Source organism: Mustela nivalis (genome assembly GCF_964662115.1).
Source record: "Mustela nivalis genome assembly, chromosome: 4".
Classification (NCBI taxonomy): Eukaryota; Metazoa; Chordata; class Mammalia; order Carnivora; family Mustelidae; genus Mustela; species Mustela nivalis.
Window position 1 is genome coordinate 13,808,377 of NC_139023.1, and position 20,182 is coordinate 13,828,558.

The window sequence follows — 20,182 nt, forward strand, 5'->3', positions numbered from 1 at the left end:
AAATAATCCAATCAAGAAATGGGCAGAGGACATGAACAGACATTTCTGCAAAGAAGACATCCAGATGGCCAACAGACACATGAAAAAGTGCACCATATCACTCGGCATCAGGGAAATACAAATCAAAACCACAATGAGATATCACCTCACACCAGTCAGAATGGCTAAAATCAACAAGTCAGGAAATGACAGATGCTGGCGAGGATGCGGAGAAAGGGGAACCCTCCTACACTGTTGGTGGGAATGCAAGCTGGTGCAGCCACTCTGGAAAACAGCATGGAGGTTCCTCAAAATGTTGAAAATAGAACTGCCCTATGACCCAGCAATTGCACTATTGGGTATTTACCCTAAAGATACAAACGTAGTGATCCAAATGGGCACATGCACCCGAATGTTTATAGCAGCAATGTCCACAATAGCCAAACTATGGAAAGAACCTAGATGTCAATCAACAGATGAATGGATCAAGAAGATGTGGTATATATACACAATGGATTACTATGTAGCCATCAAAAGAAATGAAATCTTGCCATTTGCGACAACATGGATGGAACTAGAGCGTATCATGCTTAGTGAAATAAGTCAAGCAGAGAAAGACAACTATCATATGATCTCCCTGATATGAGGAAGTGGTGATGCAACATGGGGGCTTAAGTGGGTAGAAGAAGAATCAATGAAACAAGATGGATTTGGGAGGGAGACAAACCATAAGTGACTCTTAATCTCACAAAACAAACTGAGGGTTGCTGTGGGGAGGGGGTTTGGGAGAAGGGGGTGGGATTATGGACATTGGGGAGGGTATGTGCTTTGGTGAGTGCTGTGAAGTGTGTAAACCTGGTGATTCACAGACCTGTACCCCTGGGGATAAAAATATATGTTTATAAAAAATAAAAAATTTAAAAAAAAATAAAATAAAAAAATAAATCAGAAAAAAAAATTGTATTTGTTCTTTATCCCTTAGGGATTCATTCCAAAAGACCAATTCTCTCTTGGAATTAAAGACATTCTCTGGGAGAAATGCAATACTGAGGAGAACCCATTAACATTTCGTTTCCTACTAGTCTAGTTCAGCAGTTAAGAGCATAGGCTGTGGAGCCAGAGTGCCTGGATTTGCATTTCAACTTTACAATTTAATAAGTGGGTGATTTAAAGCAAATTACTTAAACTCTCTCTAAGCATTCATTTTCTCTTTGGGGAGAAAAGGGGAAAATACTTTCCTTACAGAAAAGGTATGTAGTGAGGATTAAAACCCTGAGTACACTACCTCTCTCAAACTAAAAACTAAATAAATGTGAGCCCTTACTATTACCAAAATATAATGGTATTCAACAAACCCATGAGCCACAGCTGACCAAGTATTAACGGTCTTGGTGACATTTAAAGGGTGTGTGAGGTCGACAGGCGTGTCACTGCAACAAGAACTATGGCTATAACCCATTTGTCTTCTCATCTAGAAGCTGATTTTGTTTTTGCCCATTGCTGAATTCAGCCCCTTTACTCAAAGTTTAAAAGTTAACTAAGCATATTGTGGTTTTTGTAATTGTATTGACAATTTTAAAGATTCTGTGAAGAAAACCCATTTAAAAATTCAACCTTACTCTTACCCAAGTCCATCTTTTAACTTTTCCTCCAGGAAAGATTATATAACCCTCATCATTGGCAAATGTGCCCTTTCCCTTAAGCTTCCTCCAGAGAACCAGAATCTTCTCACTGTCCTCATTACACTGAGTAATTAAGACTAGATACAATTTCTGCCTTTAACTTTTCATCCTTTTTTTTTTTTTTTAACGAATCATCTCACCCCAAACAAAATAAACTTCCAATGGCAGATTCCTTTAGAATTTACTGACGGCAACTATAAAAAGCTTTCTCTCTCCCCTTCTTCTTTCCACTCTTTCTCCCTCCCTCTCCTTGTCTCCCTTTCTCTGTCCCTTCCATTTATTTCAATTTCTATTTAATTACTTGAGGCAAGTATTTCCTGGGAATGCCATGTTGCCAACCTTTAATTCATAGTCTTCTTGTTAAAGGAACAATTAAACAAGTCAGGGTGGGAATTTGTTTCATAAACAAATTGAGAATGGAAACTTTACCTCAGTAAACAATCTTTATAATCTGACACATACTGTTTGTCAAATATAAGCCAATTATTGCTCCTGGCCATGTGTATCATTCCCTATGTCCTAAGATTACATTTCATAGATTTGAATACCTAGCATCCACAACCTCAAAAAATCTATGGCATCCATTCATCTAGGTTGTATTAGCATCAAAAATATATATCTTATTAGGTCACTGATCTACAAATAAATCTCATCATCTTTAGTAAGAGAAAATAACTATAATTAATTATCTTAAGCTACAAGGAACATTAACACATTTACACACTTACATTCAAAATCAGTGTTTAGTGCTTTATGCCTTCAGTAAAGATGACTCTATTAAGAATTTACAGATATTTTTGATCAGAATGTGGCATTTTACAGTTAGGTATCAGAGTTGTTATTATGATAAGACATTAAAACATAATATTAAATGGCCCGAATCCAATAAGAGACAATTCTGTTTCTGAGAATTAAATAAAACCATGTGTATTTTGAAGTTTGTAAATACATTTATAGGGTGATACCTTGGAAGAATCACTGGCAGATTTTGCTAACAGATCATTTACTCTGGTTTGTGTGGGCAGTTTGAATACCTATGTTGGTAAAATTAATTTAGGTGTTTTAAAATTAAAACACCTAAACTTTAAAATAAGACAGTCTTTCTATAAAGCATATGAGGAAGTAATTAGAAGATGAATGATGGCCAATGTACACAGGCAATGCCTTATGAAAGAGTCATCTGTAGAAGATGAAACCTTTACCCCTGAGGAAAGAAAGGAACGTGGATTGAATCCTACACATCCAGAAATGCAAGAACAAGACTCGAGTGACCTATGTTAGAGCCATATTAAAAAGATCTATAAGGACTGCAGTTGTACTGTCAGTACTTTCTCTCTGACTTATGGGACTGACCTTTTGGTTGGAGTAGAGGATGTTCTGTGAGGTCTACCTGCCACACAGCCTGAGGTAACCGGCATTCCATTATCAATCAGGCTAGAACAAAGGTGATGCATATGTTTTCTTTACTTTACTACAGTGATTAATTATTTTCACTGTGCCTTGGTTAATTTGCTCTGAATTATTGTAGGTGTTCTCTTTTCACCAAGCTTATTTGCCTTCCTAACTGAGTACAGCACATAGATAATAACGCTACGGTCCCATTAGTTCAGATGGCAGGTGGGCTTTAGAATGGAATCCAAATAGTAATATACAGTACAATTGAAAAAGATCGGTAGGGGCACAAGAAGAGGGGAAGAGGAAGAAGGAGAGGGACATTTGTCCTTTTTCAAGGAAGCTTCGTGGTTAAAGAAAAAAAACATAATGAGACAATTTTATACATGTCATTTTTCATAGGTAGAAACAACACAAAACTACTGAAAAATAGAATAGATGATTCTCTGAGACTTAAAAGAACTTGGTAAAAAAAAAAATAAGGGTTTGCATCCTTATGGAAAAACAAGGCTCTTCTGTTACTGTGCCTTAAACTTACTAGTGACTAGAGGAAATTAGCATGGAGATATTGGCTGTTAGCATTAGGATTTGATATTTGCAAAGGATGAACAAGGACTTTTTATTTTATCTTTGCTTAATGAGCAAACTGGCCCCAAAGACATGCAAAACCCTTTAGGCATTGTGCCTACAACTTATGTCACAGCTTCAGGGAACAAGGTGTCAGCCCTGATGGCGCTCACACTAGGGATTTTATAGCTCATTCATTTCTGCCATGCTTCCCCCTCACCCAGGGTTACGTGGTCACAAGGGACAAAGCACCCTTTGGACCATTTGTGGTTTATGAATTGTAAATCCAAAGAGAGGGAGAGACAGCTTGACTGAACCCAAATTATGTTACAATAGATGGTAATGAATGTCCTGTTTGAGCAGGATAATAGAACCCCTGCTTATTGGCAGTCATTCAGACTCTATCTCTCTCATCCATTTTCTTTCTTGGCCTTGACCCTAATCCAGCAATTGCACTTCCCCAGCTGCTCTTTAAGCTGCCTCATTAGCAGCGCACCATTGGGCAGCTCCCATGACAGTCATCCAATGGGATGAAAGTGACATGGGGCCAAAGACTGTAACTGATTGGCAAGCATTGCAATGAAATATGAGACAGGGTTCGATGAAGAAGGCTTTGGAGAGTGTTTGTAGAGGCTGAACAGTTAAGGAATTTTGGTCACATGTTAATTTCACTCTTCAGAGCTTTGGTTTCCTAAACTTTAGGGAGAAAAAAAGCCCCACAAAATTCTCTATATAAAGAATACATTTGGCATTAAATACATTTTTTACTAAAACGTTAAAACAGTTTATTTCACTATATAAAATAGATATGTTAGCCACAGAAATCACTTAAATCCCATTGATATTTTCATAAAATTCTTATAGATGGAATAGTTTAAGATTGTAATTCAGAAATATGCTATTTTGAGAACCATTTAGAAATGGGAAAAAAATATATCATCTGAGAATCTAGTGAATTTCTTACCCTTTTCTTATTACAAATCCAGTTGATACTTTTATAAATTCAAACAGAATGTAAATTTGTAGTAATAACTTGGCACTAAATTAACACAACTGAAAATAACTTTTTCAAAATAAAACTCAAAATAACCTTCATCATATATTATGTCTACATTAACTGTATCACTGAGTTTATTCTAGTTATTTCAACATTCATATAACCCCCCCACTTTAACTTAGAACCTCCCTGATATGAATTATGTTAATTTTTATTTATGTTGATATTAATTCTTTTCATTGTCAAACTCCTCTACATCAAAGTAAGTAATTCTTTCCTCTAGAGTCATAAAAAATATTTGTCATGTCTTGATACTTCTTAGCTTTCAAACATTTAAATGCTTAAAGGCATTGCCATTTTATCCACCGGGTAATATTTGAGTTTATAATGAGCCAGACACTGTTCTATAAGTTCCAGAGCTATACAAGTAAATCCAATAGTGTACTTAGTTTCAAATCTTACTGTTTGGTAGATAAAGCTATTTATTGGACTCCAGAATAGAGTGATAAATGCAATACAATGGACCTGACCTCAAGTGAACTGAAGTCTATAAGAAGGCATGTTAAGCATCTTTGGAGTGGTTAGAAAAGCTTCACCAAAAATGTACATCTGAACAAACCCTTAAATATATATATATCTTTGTTAACTGAAGCTAAGATTAGGAGAGTAATATTTCAGGCAGAGAGAAAACTACATATAAAGGGCCTCTAGAGCATGCTTTTGTAAAATCTTTGAATGTAATGAACAAGCATCATAAAGCTAGCTTAAGTTAAGGGGTCAGGATATACTTCTACAAAGGGAAGTAAAGAAAGTACAACTTTATGGAATGACATGTACGGAAACCTTCATATGGGAAGATCTCATTGTGGAACAGGAAGCATTAACAACCTAAGTCAGATCCAGAGGACCTAGCAACAGCAGAAATACATGGTGATTCAATCAGATGCTCTGCAGTGATTCAACTCAACTACATTCCCTAGTTCTCTCTGTTTAATACGTTATTTATACTGACCAATTCTTACGTCGTTCAAGAGAAGAAACATTATGGTTGCAGTACAACCAAAACCTCAGTTTTAGCTTTTTATAGTAATCCAAGTCTTAAATTTGTATTAGCTGCCTTTGAATCAGATGCCCAACTTCTGACATGAATGGTAATTAGGGAGAAAGTAGAAGAGAGATAAAGACTCAGTGGATTTTCCGAGTCTAGCTGCTTAAGGCTGAATTCTGCAGAAAGGCTGTGAGAGGGACGGTTTTCCTTAGGAGAGCTTGTTGGTATGACAAGCAAGTTGACCATGCTAGAATTCTGGTAATAAAAACCATGGAAGTTTTCTATGATATTTCGATCAAATGGGATTTTTTTTTTTAACAACAAAGTTAGTATAAACAGCTTTTACATTGCCAAGAGTTAAAATTCTACTAGTTACCTATATTATATTCCACTCTTCTAGTGGCAAGTTAATTTTCCTCTGAAAATGCACTCCAGACATTAGATAATTAAAATATTATTTTGTGGTTATGTACAAGGTATCTCTAATCCTTCCCTATTCTTTTATTTAAATTATTCTTTCAGTTTCTAGTGAAGCTTGCCTTCAAATATTGAATTCTTCTTTTACTACTCCACCTCATGTTGAATCTCTTTATACCTATAACTTTTCCATTTATTTAGCTCTTAATCATCTGTTTCATTTTTCTTTAATTATTTTGTGTATTCCCGTATTTTTTCATCTCAGTATTTCTTAATAGGAAAGATTTATTTTATACTTCACCTTACTGTCTCTACAGTGCATTGCAAATTTGTTTTTCATATGGCAGGGATATAATAAAGACTACTTTATTGAAGGAGTTGAATCTGATATAAAGAATCTGTGGACTATAGGATTGTTTCAGAAGCAATGTGAGGGCAAATAGTAACCTAAATTTTTGTGGTCTTTCAGAAATATATGGTTTTATAAATCATAAGCAGAAATGGATTATTTTTTCTAGATTTGCCTTCTGATTTGACTTTTAAAACTTTTTACCAAACACTAACATCTGACTTGAACTTTCTTAAGTAGAATGTCTCATTCAACATAATGGCTGTTTTCAATAAAACATGCTCATTAATGACCATAGTCTTTCTTTAGTAAACTAGAACCATTTGCAATCAAGAGTCCCCTACAGCTTATTTCTTCTGTAATAGGAATGAGTGCATTTGGGAATATTTGTCTGCTGACTCAAGGTCTCCAGAGCATAATGAACTGCCAATATTGATAGTGTGCCTTAGCCATTGTCAGTCTACTTTAGGAAAAAAACTGACTTCTTTAGTGTAAAAACAAAAGCAGTGGATAATTTTTTTTTTCCTAATACACTTTAAAGACAGAGTGAGCATCATGAGTGGTCAGCATGAGGTCATCTGTTGAACTGAAAAGACCAATGAAAGGCAAAAGATCCTATTTCAAATATAACAAGCTTAATTATATCCAAGTTATTTTTGAGTACTCATCTCGCTGTATTAAATTATCATTACATTTTAGAGGGAAAGGTAGCAAATCACACAATATTGTTATACATATTTTCAAGAAATTAAATGACTTAAACATCCGCATTTCCCGAGAAACATTTGTGACATGCTAGCCAACGTGACAAGGAATGGGAGAAGAAATAGGTATTATATATCCACCTGCAACCTCAAGAATCTGTAAGGGAAAGATTAGTTAAACAACTATAATACAAGAGTAACATGTGATTAAGGTAAATATTCAGAAAAAGTTATTGGATACATGTTAAAGAGAAAGGGTTTTTTTGTTTGTCTTAGAAAAATACATTTTTTTCCCTGAGTCTCAAAGAATGAGTGGGGTTGCTCCAGTCAGAATGGCAGAAGTTTCCAAAGAACGCAGTAAACAAAGGCTCAGATAAATGAGAGTTCTCACTGTATTAGCAGAATGGCTTGGTACGGGTTAGCTGAAATAAACAAGCTGTGCTTTCTTGCAAGTGAATAATCTGTTTTGGATATTCCCTTCTACTTCTTCTTTCATAAAAAGTCTAGTGTACTAAAAATGTATATATGTTGCCTTTCTTTTTAAAAGTTAGTTGGAAGCTAGAGGGGGGCCTGGATCTAAGGCAAGAAAAAGATTGCTTGGCTAGCCTTAGCAATTGTTCTTAGAGGATTCAATAGTTTTTTATGTTGTCCAATCAGTATGCTATATATAATTGTAATATATATATATATATATATATATATATATATATATATATATATAATAGTTTGTAGGGATTTTTGACAAAACTCTGGCTAAGTTAACAAGATGTTAAAAAGAGAACTATTTTTAATGTCTTCAGAGTCTTAAAAATCAGGAATCAATCAGTCCCATATTTGAAAATGTGTGCTGAGTGCCATCAGATGATGGAACTCAGTCACTCAAAAATATATAGTGGTAAAGTTAAAGAAGTCAGTAGGCAATTAGGGAAATAGATTTTTTGAGATAATTTTTGGTATGATGTGAGTACCACCTTTGTATCTTTCATACTTATCCCCACAAGGATGCTAACTCCTACCTCAAAATTTTAGAGAAAACAAACTGTACCTGGAGTATCCTACCAGACAAATAAACAGAGATTTCATTTGATTATTGATTGATTTCTACAAATGGTGAGACAAGGCTGCTTTTTCTGTGCATTGTATATGGAATGAGAGTTGGAAGTTGACATTCTAAAGCTCTGTCCTAGCACCCCATTTAGATTTTGGAGTATTCAGCTGAAAAGCATCCACTAGTATTCCCAAATACCCAGGGGCTATGTGAGAAATGAAGAGTATCCAGAAGTGATGAATTCTCCTGAATCAAAGGAATCATGAATGAATGATTTATCTTGAAGTGGGTCTCCGAAGAATCAATTAAAATAAACACAGAACAGGAACCTTTTTTTTTTTTTTTTCAACAACTGTCTAGCCTAAGGATCTTTGTAGCCAGCTCATGAAGGTGCATGCCAAGAAATATACTTCCCATGCCTATAACATTCCTACTTCTCTCGTTTTAAATTCTGGAGGTGTTTGTGGTACAACTATCCAGAAGTGATGTAAGTACTAATGGAATAAAGAATAAAAAAAAGCTAACAAACCGAATACTCTCTTCTGGCTACAGGCTTCCAAAAGTGAAGGAAGGAAGTTTAACTTCAAATAAAATTTGGACTTCTTCTTTGCCAATTTGAATACATTTTATTGCTTTTTGTTGTCTGATTGCTGTGTGCTAGGACTTCTAGTACTTCTAGTGCTGTATTGAACAACAGTGGTGAGAGTGGGCATCCTTGTGTTCCAGATCTCAAAGGGAAGGTTGAGATTCCCCATTGAGAATTATATTCACTGTGGGTTTTTAATAGATGGATTTTATGATGTTGAGGAATGTTCCCTCTATCCCTATAATTTGAAGCATTTTAATCAGGAATGGATGCTTTTTCTGCATCAATTGAGAGGACCATGTGGTTCTTCTCTCTTCTCTTATTTATTTGTTCTACCACATTGATTGATTTGTCAATGTTGAAACACCATTGTATCCCATGGATAAACCACCTGGTCATGGTGGATAATCTTTTAAATGTACTGTTGGATCCTATTAGCTAGGATCTTGTTGAGAATCTTGGCATCCATATTCATGAGGGATATTGGTCTGAAATTTTTTTTTGGTGAGGTCTTTGCTTGGTTTAGGGGTCAGGGTAATGCTGGCTTTGTAAAAAGAGTCTGGAAGTTTTCCTTCTGTTTCTATTTTTTGAAACAGCTTCAGGAGAAGAGGTATTATTTCTTCTTTGAATGTTTGGTAGAATTCTCCAGGGAATACGTAAGGTCCTGGGCTCTTGTTTATTGAGAGGTTTTTGATCACTGCTTCAATATTGTTACTAGATATTGCTCTATTCAGGTTGTCAATTTCTTCCTGACTCAGTTTTGGAAGTTTATAGGTTTCTAGGAATCCATTTCATCTAGGTTGCTTAACAGTTATTGGCATAACTGTTGATAATAATTTCTGATGATTGTTTCTATTTCCTTGGTGTTAGTCATGATCTTTCCATTTTCATTCATAATTTTATTAGTTTGGATTCTCTCTCTTTTCTTTTGGGTTAGTTTGGCCAATGGTTTATTGATCTTATTGATTCTTAAAAAGAAAAAAAAACAGCTTCTTGTTTCATTGATGCGTTTTACTGTATCCCTAGTTTCTATCTCATTGATCTCTGCTCTAATCTTGATTATTTCCCTTCTTGTGTGGGGGGGGTTCGCTTAATTTGTTGTTGATTTTCCAGTTCTTTAAAGTATAAAGGGAGCTGGTATATTCTGCATTTTTCATTTAAAAAAATTAAAAATTTTTATGATTTTTCAGTTTTTTTGAATGAGGCTTGGATGGCTATGTAATTCCCCATTAGGACCACTTTTGCTATATCCCATAGGTTTTGGACCATTGTGTCTTCATTCTCATTGGTTTCTATGAATTGTTTAAGTTCGTCTTTGATTTCCTGGTTGATCCAAACATTCTTGAGCAGGCTGGTCTTTAGCTTCCAAGTGTTTGAATTCCTTCCAAACTTTTTCTTGTGGTTGAGTTCCAATAACAAAAAGTGTTGTAGTCGGAGAATATGCAGGGAATAATCTCAATCTTTTGGTATCAGTTGAGCCCTGATTTGTGACCCATTAGGACTATGAAATAGTCCTAATGATCTATGTGTCCTATAAGATATGAGAACATAGTTAATACTTTTCTCATATATTAGTATTTACTATATAATATGATACTCTATTCTTTCTATTTAAAACTCTTATCTGTTCAAATCATTATAAAATTCCTATAATGTAAAAACCATTGTCTCTTTTTAAATAGATAAGAAACCTAAGAGAATACTTCTTCCCTATAGTTAATAGAAGACAGGGCATAAGTTTGAAAGAAGTAGTATTTTACTTCAAATCTAAATCTTCTAATCAAAATGCTAAGATAACCTCTAGGTAGCACTGATAGCAGTTACAGAGCAGATATAGACTAAAGGTTCTAGGACAAAAGGAAGATTATTCAACTGTGTGTAACTGACCTCCAATTGAAGCAGAAAAATTTAACTAGGACTGGGCCTTGACAGATAACTGAATGATTTGATAGGATAAATGAGAAAAATTGCTCCTCAGAGATTTTGTGAGGTCTAATGGACACTAGACATTGGGCTTAATGTTACATGATTAGCTAGAAATTACCTATTTGTCAACATGGTCTTCTCACACATTGCCCACCTGGTCAGACATTGCCTACACATTGTCCACCTGCCTCAATTTTGGGCTGTATCCAAAGCCTGTGGGTGACTGGCCTAGGTAATTGACTAATGTCTACCCTTACTTTTAAATTTATCTTGTAGTGTTGGTGTGGCCCAGGGAGCTACGGATCACATCTTTACAAGATAATTTATAGCTTGTCTTTCAAATACACACACACACCATTATTTGTTACTGAGAAGCCTCCTTTGTTGGAGTTGCTCTGTTCTGGATACCATGCAAGACAATATTATTTGCTGAAGCATAAAACTTATAAAATGATTTTACTCAAAATTTAATATAAGGATATTGTAGCCTGTAGTTGAAAAGAGTTACATAGAAGCAACCTACTGAATGAGAGGGTTTACATATTTCTATTTCTTACCATTTCAGTGCTATTGTAGTCTTTTTGTCTGTTCGGTTTTGCTTTCTAGTGGATTGGAAGGGTCAACATTTATTGATAGATAATAGATGGATCTGAGAATATACTTTATCTCAGAGCTAGGGATAAAGGCAGTTACATGTTCTTTCTGAGCTTCCCAAACTCTTGCATATTTTTCCTTTACATTCACATATATAGTCAACCTGTAGTGATCTCAAGTAGATAACAAACTTAAAGGTGAAAATGCCAAAAGTCCTGAAATTGCAATGTGTTGAGTCATTTTGTACAGAGTTGAGGAACAGTAACAGCACCAACCTTTTCTTTATTATCATTTTCTTTCTTTGAATAGAGTTTCCACTGAATTGAAAAGAAACCCCATGTACCAAACGATACAGGGCACAAAAAGGAGACTTGTGCCTAACGATCTATACAGACATATAATCAAGTAGTAATTGTAAACCTAGCTGATATGCGAGTGGAGTACAGTGTTAATGAAATTTCACAGCGGTTCTGGTAAGATGGTGATGGTTATTAAAGCTGACCCCCTTCAGCAAAGTAAATTGCCTTAGGTTTTAATTTTATTTTGACAGGATCCTTTATTACTTTTTCTGAAATCAATATTGACACACACAGCCCACTGTAGAAAAAGCTAAACAATGCAGTACTCTCAACAGTGAAAATCTGAACAACAGGTGGTTTATATTTTCAGTTGCTACATATATCATGCACTGCACAAAAATTATATGTGACACATTGAAAAACTGCTATGCATGCATTAATGCCATTAAGTGCATTTACTGTAGGCTCTAACTTTATATTCAATAAATAAAAAAAGGCAGTACGAGCTGTCACTACTTTTGAAGGCTTCTTTATAATGGATGACTAAGAAGAGTTACTATAAGTTTAAAAATATTCATATATACTGATTCTGCTTTCAAGTACAAAGAAAACTTTGAATATAAACCTTAATTTTTTGAGATTTTTTAAAAAGTAGAACTCAGGGAACAGAATACAATATGATAAAAATGGATCTTAATTCAGGTAGAAATCTAAAGATTCTTTATTTAAATAAAGGTTACATAGTCAAGTGACAACACACCCAGAACTAATGTCTCGGGCAGGTTTATCACTCTTGAAACCAGGGTTCAACATCTCAACAGGCAAAACTGGCAATGACTCAAATGAGAATATAGGTATATATATATATATATATTTGTGTATTTCTATGTATGTGTGCACCATTAATTTAGCCACGTGCCTTCTCTTATCACATTTCAAATAGGACTTCTTATTGATAGCTCTAAGAAGATTCACATTTTTGTACTCAGAATAAAGTATTTATAAATTAAGAAATGTTTTTGCAATATTATTTGCTGAAAAAATGTTGCTTTTACCACTGTCAAAGGACAAAAGCTCTCTAATAAGCAGATGAAATTTCCCACCTATTTTTCCTCTGATGCATTCTGCTTTCCCAGTGCCTCTCTACTATTGTCACCGTTGCTGTCTTCAACTTTTCTTTGGAGTCTCCATTTGTCTGTTGACAAATTGACTGCTACTTGCAGGGCTTTTCCAACAACTCTAATACTTTTTACTTTGAACTCACTGACCTATCAACTGTTCTCATTTACCCAAAGCACTTTGAAAAGGCTCGCCAATAATTTAACTCATATTAGTTTTTGTGTGTTCTGCTCTGCTCCATTCTAAACCTGTCTAAATTCTGTACATCATAACCACATTTATTCTCTGAAGACTTAATCTGTGCAGCAATATTCAATTTTTCTCTGTATCTTTCTCTCTTCATTCATTTTCTTTAATACTACTGCTTCATAGCCTAGAGGCCCAGACCTTTCCTAGATATTTTGTCATTTCTTTTATGCTTCCACATTTTTGCATCTTGCCTTCTAATGGTTTTTTCTTCCTCTTCCTGGTTCTTTATTATTTGTATAGTTATCACTCTAAAACAAACAAAACAAAACAAAACAAAAACCTCCATTTTGGTCTCCTCTTCAGTTATACACTAGCGATTTTTTTCTCATTAATGCCATTACAAAGCATCTGGAATAAAAACACACATGGTGATTAGAAACAACCACCCAAGAACAAGCTTGCTTCTTTGTTTGAGAATGCTAGCAAGTATTCAGGGATCACTTGTGAATAATTGTGTAGATTTCAATTAATGTAACTCATACATTAAAGTAAGTTCTGGAAAAAAGATTATACAAGAATATGGAAAATAGATTATATTGTCAAAAGCAAAATTGATTAGCTTGATTTTATGGCAGTAGGCAAATATATAAATTAAATGGTGAATTATCCTAAACAATACATAATATTCTCCTATATTCTCCTTCATTTTGTGTAAAAGCCTGACAAAAAATCTTTAGAAGCTGTGAAGCACTGCCATTATATTTATGCTCACTAAGCAGTATACCATAATTATTTAACTACAGTTTCAATGTTTTCATGTATGCAGCAATGCTGAGTCATTAAAAACTCAGTATTATTGTGTTCTTTTTCAATTACCTGAACATCCCCTGGGTCCAAGAGGATGAATAAGTTTCCAAAGATTGCTGACTTTCTTATCCTATTAGGAATGATTGTATCTACTCTTTCCTCTTATATGAACCTATTTTTATTGGTGTTTGTTTAGCGACTTTGGAGTTTTTATGAAATCAATTAATAAAAGCCTTTTAAAAATTTAAATATAATGGGCAGATAGCGATTGTCTTCTTTACTAATATGTTATTCAACTCTTTATATATAAAATTAAGGTCACTCTCATACAGATATTTCTTGTTTTATCCAAACAGTGTTTTTGTTTTTTCTCTCTATGAAAGCCCCTATTTAGTCACTCTTCTGAGAATACAGAAAGAACAAATAAGTTTAAATTGCAGCATGTAGGATTTAAATTAGAGATAAATAAAAAATGTTTTCACAGTAGACACTTTTAAATAAGAAACCTTATTTGTGGATATTTTGTTAACTGATAGAGTATATATACTATATATTTTACTTTCTGTTGCTGGTATTTAATTGCCTTCTGTTAGGAGGAAAAATATGAACAAAATAACTTCTAGGGTTTGTCTTCATTCAAAGACAAGTGTAAAAACTTTATGAGAAAATATCAAGAATGAAAAATGTCTTTTTTACTCACCTATTTTTTTACAATAATAATAATTTTTTTTATCTTAGTCAAAATATTTGAATCAAAAATGAGTAGAAAAAAATGAAATATCTTGTGCTCTTTGACATGGGAATAATGCTTAAAATAAATACTACCTATTATATAGCATTACCATGTGTTAGGCATTTTTTTTCTTTTCTATTTTCTTTTTTTAATTAACATATTAATGTATTATTTGAAAGTAAGAGAATCATCAGGCTTACACAATTCACATCACTCACCATAGCAAACACCCTTCCCAATGTCTATAACCCAGCCACCCTATCCCTATCACCACCACCCCAGTACCCTCAATTTGTTTCATGAGATTAAGAATCTATTATTTGACTCCCTCCTAATCCCATCTTGTTTCATTTTTCCCTCCCTAACCCCCACGACCACCAGCCCTGCCTCACAAATTCCTCATATCAGAGAGATCATATGATAATTACCTTTCTCTGATTGACTTATTTCGCTCAGCATAATACCCTCTAGTTCCATCCAAGTTGTTGCAAATGGAAATATTTCATTTCTTTTGATGGTTGAGTAGTATTCATTGTGTATATATACCACATCTTCTTTATCCATTCATTTGTTGATGGACATTTAGGTTCTTTACATAGTTTGGCTATTGTGAACATAAACATCCAGGTGCCCCTTCGAATCTCTACATTTGTATCTTTAGGGTAAATACCCAGTAGTGCAATTGCTGGGTCATAGGGTAGCTCTGTTTTCAACTTTTTGAGGAACCTCCATACGGTTTTCCAGAGTAGTTGCACCAGCTAGCATTTCCACCAAAACTCTGTGAGGGGTCTCCTTTCTCCACAACCTCAACAGCATCTGTTGTTTCCTGATGTGTTAATTTTAGCCATTCTGACTCATGTGAGGTGATATGTCACTGTGGTATTGATTTGTATTTCCCTGATGTGGAGCACTTTTTCATGTGTCTGTTGGCCATCTGGAGGTCTTCTTTGCATAAATGTCTGTTCATGTCCTCTGCCCATTTCTTGATTGGAGTATTTGTTCTTTGGGTGTTGTGTTTGATAAGTTCCTTATAGATTTTGGATAGTAGCCCTTTATCTGATATGTCATATGTGAGTATCTTCTCCCATTCTGTCAGTTGTCTTTGGTTTTGTTGATGTTTCCTTTGCTGTGCAAAAGGTTTTGATTTTGATGAAGTCCTAAGTTCATTTTTGCCCTTGTTTCCCTTGCCTTCGATGATGTTTCTAGGAAGAAATTGCTGTTGCTGAGGTTGAGGAGGTTGCTGCCTGTGTTCTCCTCAAGGATTTTGATGGATTACTGTCTCACATTGAGTTTGTTTATCCATTTTGAGTCTATTTTTGTGCATGGTGCAAGGAAATGGTCTAGTTTCTTTCTTTCTTTTCTTTTTTCTTTTTTTTTTTTTTTTTTTTTTTTTTTTTGCATTAGGCTGTCCAATTTTCCCAACACCATTTGTTGAAGAGACTGTCTTTTTTCCACTGGACATTCTTTCTTGCTTTGTCAAAGATTAGTTGATCATAGAGTTGAGGATCCATTTCTGGGCTCTCTATTCTGTTCCACTGATCTATGTGTCTGTTTTTGTGCCAGTACATACTGTCTTAATGATTAGAGCTTTGCAAAAGAGCTTGAAGTATGGAATTGTGATGCTACCAACTTTTGCATTCTTTTTCAACATTCCTCTGGCTATTTGGGGTCTTTTCTGATTCCATATAAATTTTAGGATTATGTGTTCCACTTCTTGGAAAAAAAAAAAAAGAAGGTTTTTTGATATGAATTGTGTTACATGGGTAGATTGCCTTAGGTAGCATAGACATTTTCACAATATTTGTTCTTCCAATCCATGAGCATGGAATGTTTTTCCATTTCTTTGTGTCTTCCTCAATTTCTTTCATGAATATTTTATAGTTTTCTGAGTACAGATTCTTTGCCTCTTTGGTTAGGTTTATTCCTAGGTCTCTTGTAGTTTTGGGTGCAATTGTAAATGAGATTGACTCCTTAGTTTCTCTTTTTTTCTGTCCTGTTGTTGGTATATAAAAATACAACTGATTTCTGTGCATTAATTTTATATCCTGACACTTCACTGAATTCCTGTATGAGTTCTAGCAGTTTTGAAGTGGAGTCTTTTGCGTTTTCCACATAAAGTGTCATGTCATCTACAAAGAGTGACAGTTTGACTTCTTCTTTGCCAATTTTATTTAAGTTGTTTTTGTTGTCTGATTGCTGAGGCTAGGAATTACAGTACTATATTGAATATCAGGGAGTATAGTGGACATCCCTTCTGTGCACCTGACCTTAGGGGAAAAGCTCTCAGTTTTTCCCCATCAAGAATGATATTTGCTGTGGGTTTTTCATAGATGGCTTTGATGATATTGAGGTATGTAACTTCTGTGCCTACACTGTGAAGAGTTTTGATCAAGAAAGGATGCTGTATTTTGTCAAATTTTTTCAGCATCTATTGAGAGTATCATATGGTTCTTGTTCTACCTTTTATTAATGAATTGTATCATATTGGTTGATTTGTGGATGTTGAACCAACCTTGCAGCCCTGGAATAAATCCCTCTTGGTTTTGGTGAATAATTCTTTTCATGTAGTGTAGGATCCTGTTGGCTAGTACTTTGGTGAGAATTTTTGCATCCATGTTCATCAAGGATATTGGTCTATAATTCCCTTTTTTGATGGGATCTTTGTCTGCTTTTGGGATCAAGGTAATGCTGGTCTCATAAAATGAGGTTGAAAGTTTTCCTTCCATTTCTATTTTTTGGAGCAGTTTCAGGAGAATAGGAATTAATTGTTCTTTAAATGTTTGGTAGAATTCTCCTGGGAAGACATCTGTCTCCAGGCTCTTGTTTGTTGGGAGATTTTTGATGATTTCTTCAATCTCCTTACTGGTTATGGGTCTGTTCAGGTTTTCTGTTTCTTCCTGGTTCAGTTTTGGTAGTTTATATGTTTCTAGGAATGCATCCATTTCTTCCAGATTGTCAAACTTGCTGGCATATAGTTGCTCATAGTATGTTCTTATATTTGTATGTATTTCTTTGGTGTTGGTTGTGATCTATCCTCTGTCATTTATGATTTTATTTATTTGGGTCTTTTCTCTTTTCTTTTGGTAAGTCTGGCCAGAGGTTTATCAATCTTATTCATTCTTTCAAAGAACCAGCTCCCAGTTTTGTTGATTTGTTTTACTGTTCTTTAGGTTTCTACTTCATTGATTTCTGCTCTGATCTTTATTATTTCTCTGGGTTTAGGCTATATTTGCTGTTCTTTCTCCAGCTCCCTTAAGAATAGGGTTAGGTTGTATATTTGCAATTTTTTTTAATGGCTTATATTGCTATATACTTTCCTCTTAGGGCTGCCTTTGTTGCATCCCAAAGATTTTTAACAGTTGTTTTTACACTTTCATTTGTTTCCATGAATTTTTTTTAATGGTTGACCCATTCATTCTTTACTAGGATTCTCTTTAGCCTTGTGTATTTGGGTTTTTTTTTCTACTTTCCTCTTGTGTTTGAGTTCTAGCTTCAGAGCATTGTGGTCTGAAAATATATAGGGAATGATACCAATCTTTTGGAAATAGTTGAGACCTGATATTTGCCCCAAGATGTGATCTATTTCTGGAGAATGCTCCATGAGCACTAGAGAAGAATGTGCATTTTGTTGCTCCAGGATGGAATGTTCTGAATATATATATGATGTCCATCTGGTCCAGTGTGTCCAGTTTATTTCCTTGTTGGTCTTTTGCTTAGATGATCTGTCCTTTTCAGTGAGGGGGGTGTTAAAGTCCCCTACTATTTTTGTATTATTGTCAATATATTTCTTTTATTTTGTTATTAATTGGCTTATATAATTGGCTGCTTCCATGTTAGGGCCATAGGTATTTAAAATTGTTAGATTTTCTTGTTGGACAGAACCTTTAAGTATGAAATAATGTCCTTCCTCATCTCTTATTACAGTTTTTGGCTTAAAATCTAATTTACCTTATAGAATGATTGCCACGCCAGTTTTCTTTCAATGTCCATTAGCATGGTAAACTGTTTTCCACCCTCTCACTTTAAATCTGGAGGTGTCTTTGGGTATAAAATTAGTTTCTCATAAATAGCATATAGATGGGTCTTGTTTTTTTTTTTTTTTTTTTTTAATCCATTCTGATACCCTGTGTCTTTTGATTGGGACATTTAGCCCATTTACATTCAGGGTAACTCTTGAAAAATATGAATTTAGTGCCATTTTATTGCCTGTAAGGTGACTGTTACTGTATATTGTCTCTGTTCCTTTCTGGTCTACTACTTTTAAGCTTACTCTTTTCTTGGAGGACCCTTTTCAATATTTCCTATAGGGTTGGTTTGGTGTTTGCAAATTCTTTTAATTTTTTTTGTTGTAAGCTTTTTTTTTTCCACTTTCCTGAACTTTATTAAAGAAAAAGCAATGATGGTAAATCTCAAGAACATAGTCAAATTTCTAGGATTCTTCCCCTGAAAATGTGACATTTGATTTTCAAACACATGCCAGAGCATACATGGTTCCCAATTGTACTAAGTAGATGAGAAGCTGAAATCCTAAAACGTTCATCTTCCAACTTTCCCCAGTCTGTGGTCTGTCTTTGGATCAGCAATAATTGCCTGAACAGCTACTATGGCTTCATTAATTTTTGTCTGTAGCTCTCTGAGCTCTTCTATATGCAGCAATCGCAGAATTTGAGCAGCTTCATTAAGAACTGCATCTCCTGTGTCAAAACCAAGAATATGTTTGTCTAAAGCAACAGGCAAGCCCTCTTTCGTTTGATTTGCTTTAGCAACTGCATCCTGTGTCAGGTGCTCCTGGACGAAAATGCGAATTGCCTTAAGCATTACCAGGTAATCATCATGACGCTGAATCTGAGGAAGGTTAGCCAAAGCCATTACACCAGCCTTAAAATCAGGATTATTTACATCCAAATTGATCAATGGCTCTGCATTTTTAGCTGCATTGTCAGCATTTTTTGTGTTATCAGGTACCAAGTCCTTGTATTTTTCAGTATTATCTCCATATTCAAGTCTAACAGCTAAACCAAGAAGCCAGTCAATTGCTTCTTGTCGATCTTGAATCTTGAAAAGACAGTTAACATCTTTGAGATACTTTCAAAGAACTTGGGCCAGTCACTGCTGTGGATGTTTCTTAAATTACCTCTGTCTTCATCTTGTAGTGTTTGATTTTCTGGTCTTCAAGCCAAACAATAAAGTTTCTAAATTCTGTTTTATCTTTGCAGTTGAAACCAGCTAGGTTGTGGTAGTCAAGGGCTGTCAGCTTGCGTCGGAACATGGTCCCCGCGTCTCGCTCTGGTCTCCCGGGTTTCAGCCGGGAGAGGCTGTTGTAAGCTTTTTTTAATCTCTTCTATTTTCAATGACAGCCTAGCTGGATATAGTATTCTTGGCTGCATATTTTTCTCATTTAGTGTTCTGAATATATCATGCCAGTTCTTTCTGGCCTGCCAAGTGTCTATGGATAGCTCTGACAGTCTAATATTTCTACCATTGTATGTTATTGACCTCTTGTCCGAGCTGGTTTCAGGATTTTCTCTTTGTCACTGAGACTTGTAATTTCTACTATTAGATGACGGGTTCTGGGCCTACTTTTATTGGTTTTGAGGGGGGGTTTTCTGTGCTCCCTAGATTTTGATGTTTGTTCCCTTAGCCAAATTAGGGAGAGTCTCTGCTATAATTTGCTCCACTATACCTTCTGCCCCTGTCTTTCTTCTTTTTCTGGGATCCCAATTATTCTGATATTGTTTTGTCTTGT

General features: G+C 34.9%; 1 pseudogene across 1 annotated transcript; it reads right to left on the reverse strand.

Annotated features, from left to right (window-relative positions):
• Positions 1-18,764: 18,764 nt before the first annotated feature.
• LOC309862500 (RNA transcription, translation and transport factor protein pseudogene) lies at positions 18,765-19,743 on the reverse strand (annotated as a pseudogene). The gene has a single exon. The product of its transcript is annotated as an RNA transcription, translation and transport factor protein pseudogene (transcript).
• Positions 19,744-20,182: the final 439 nt, after the last annotated feature.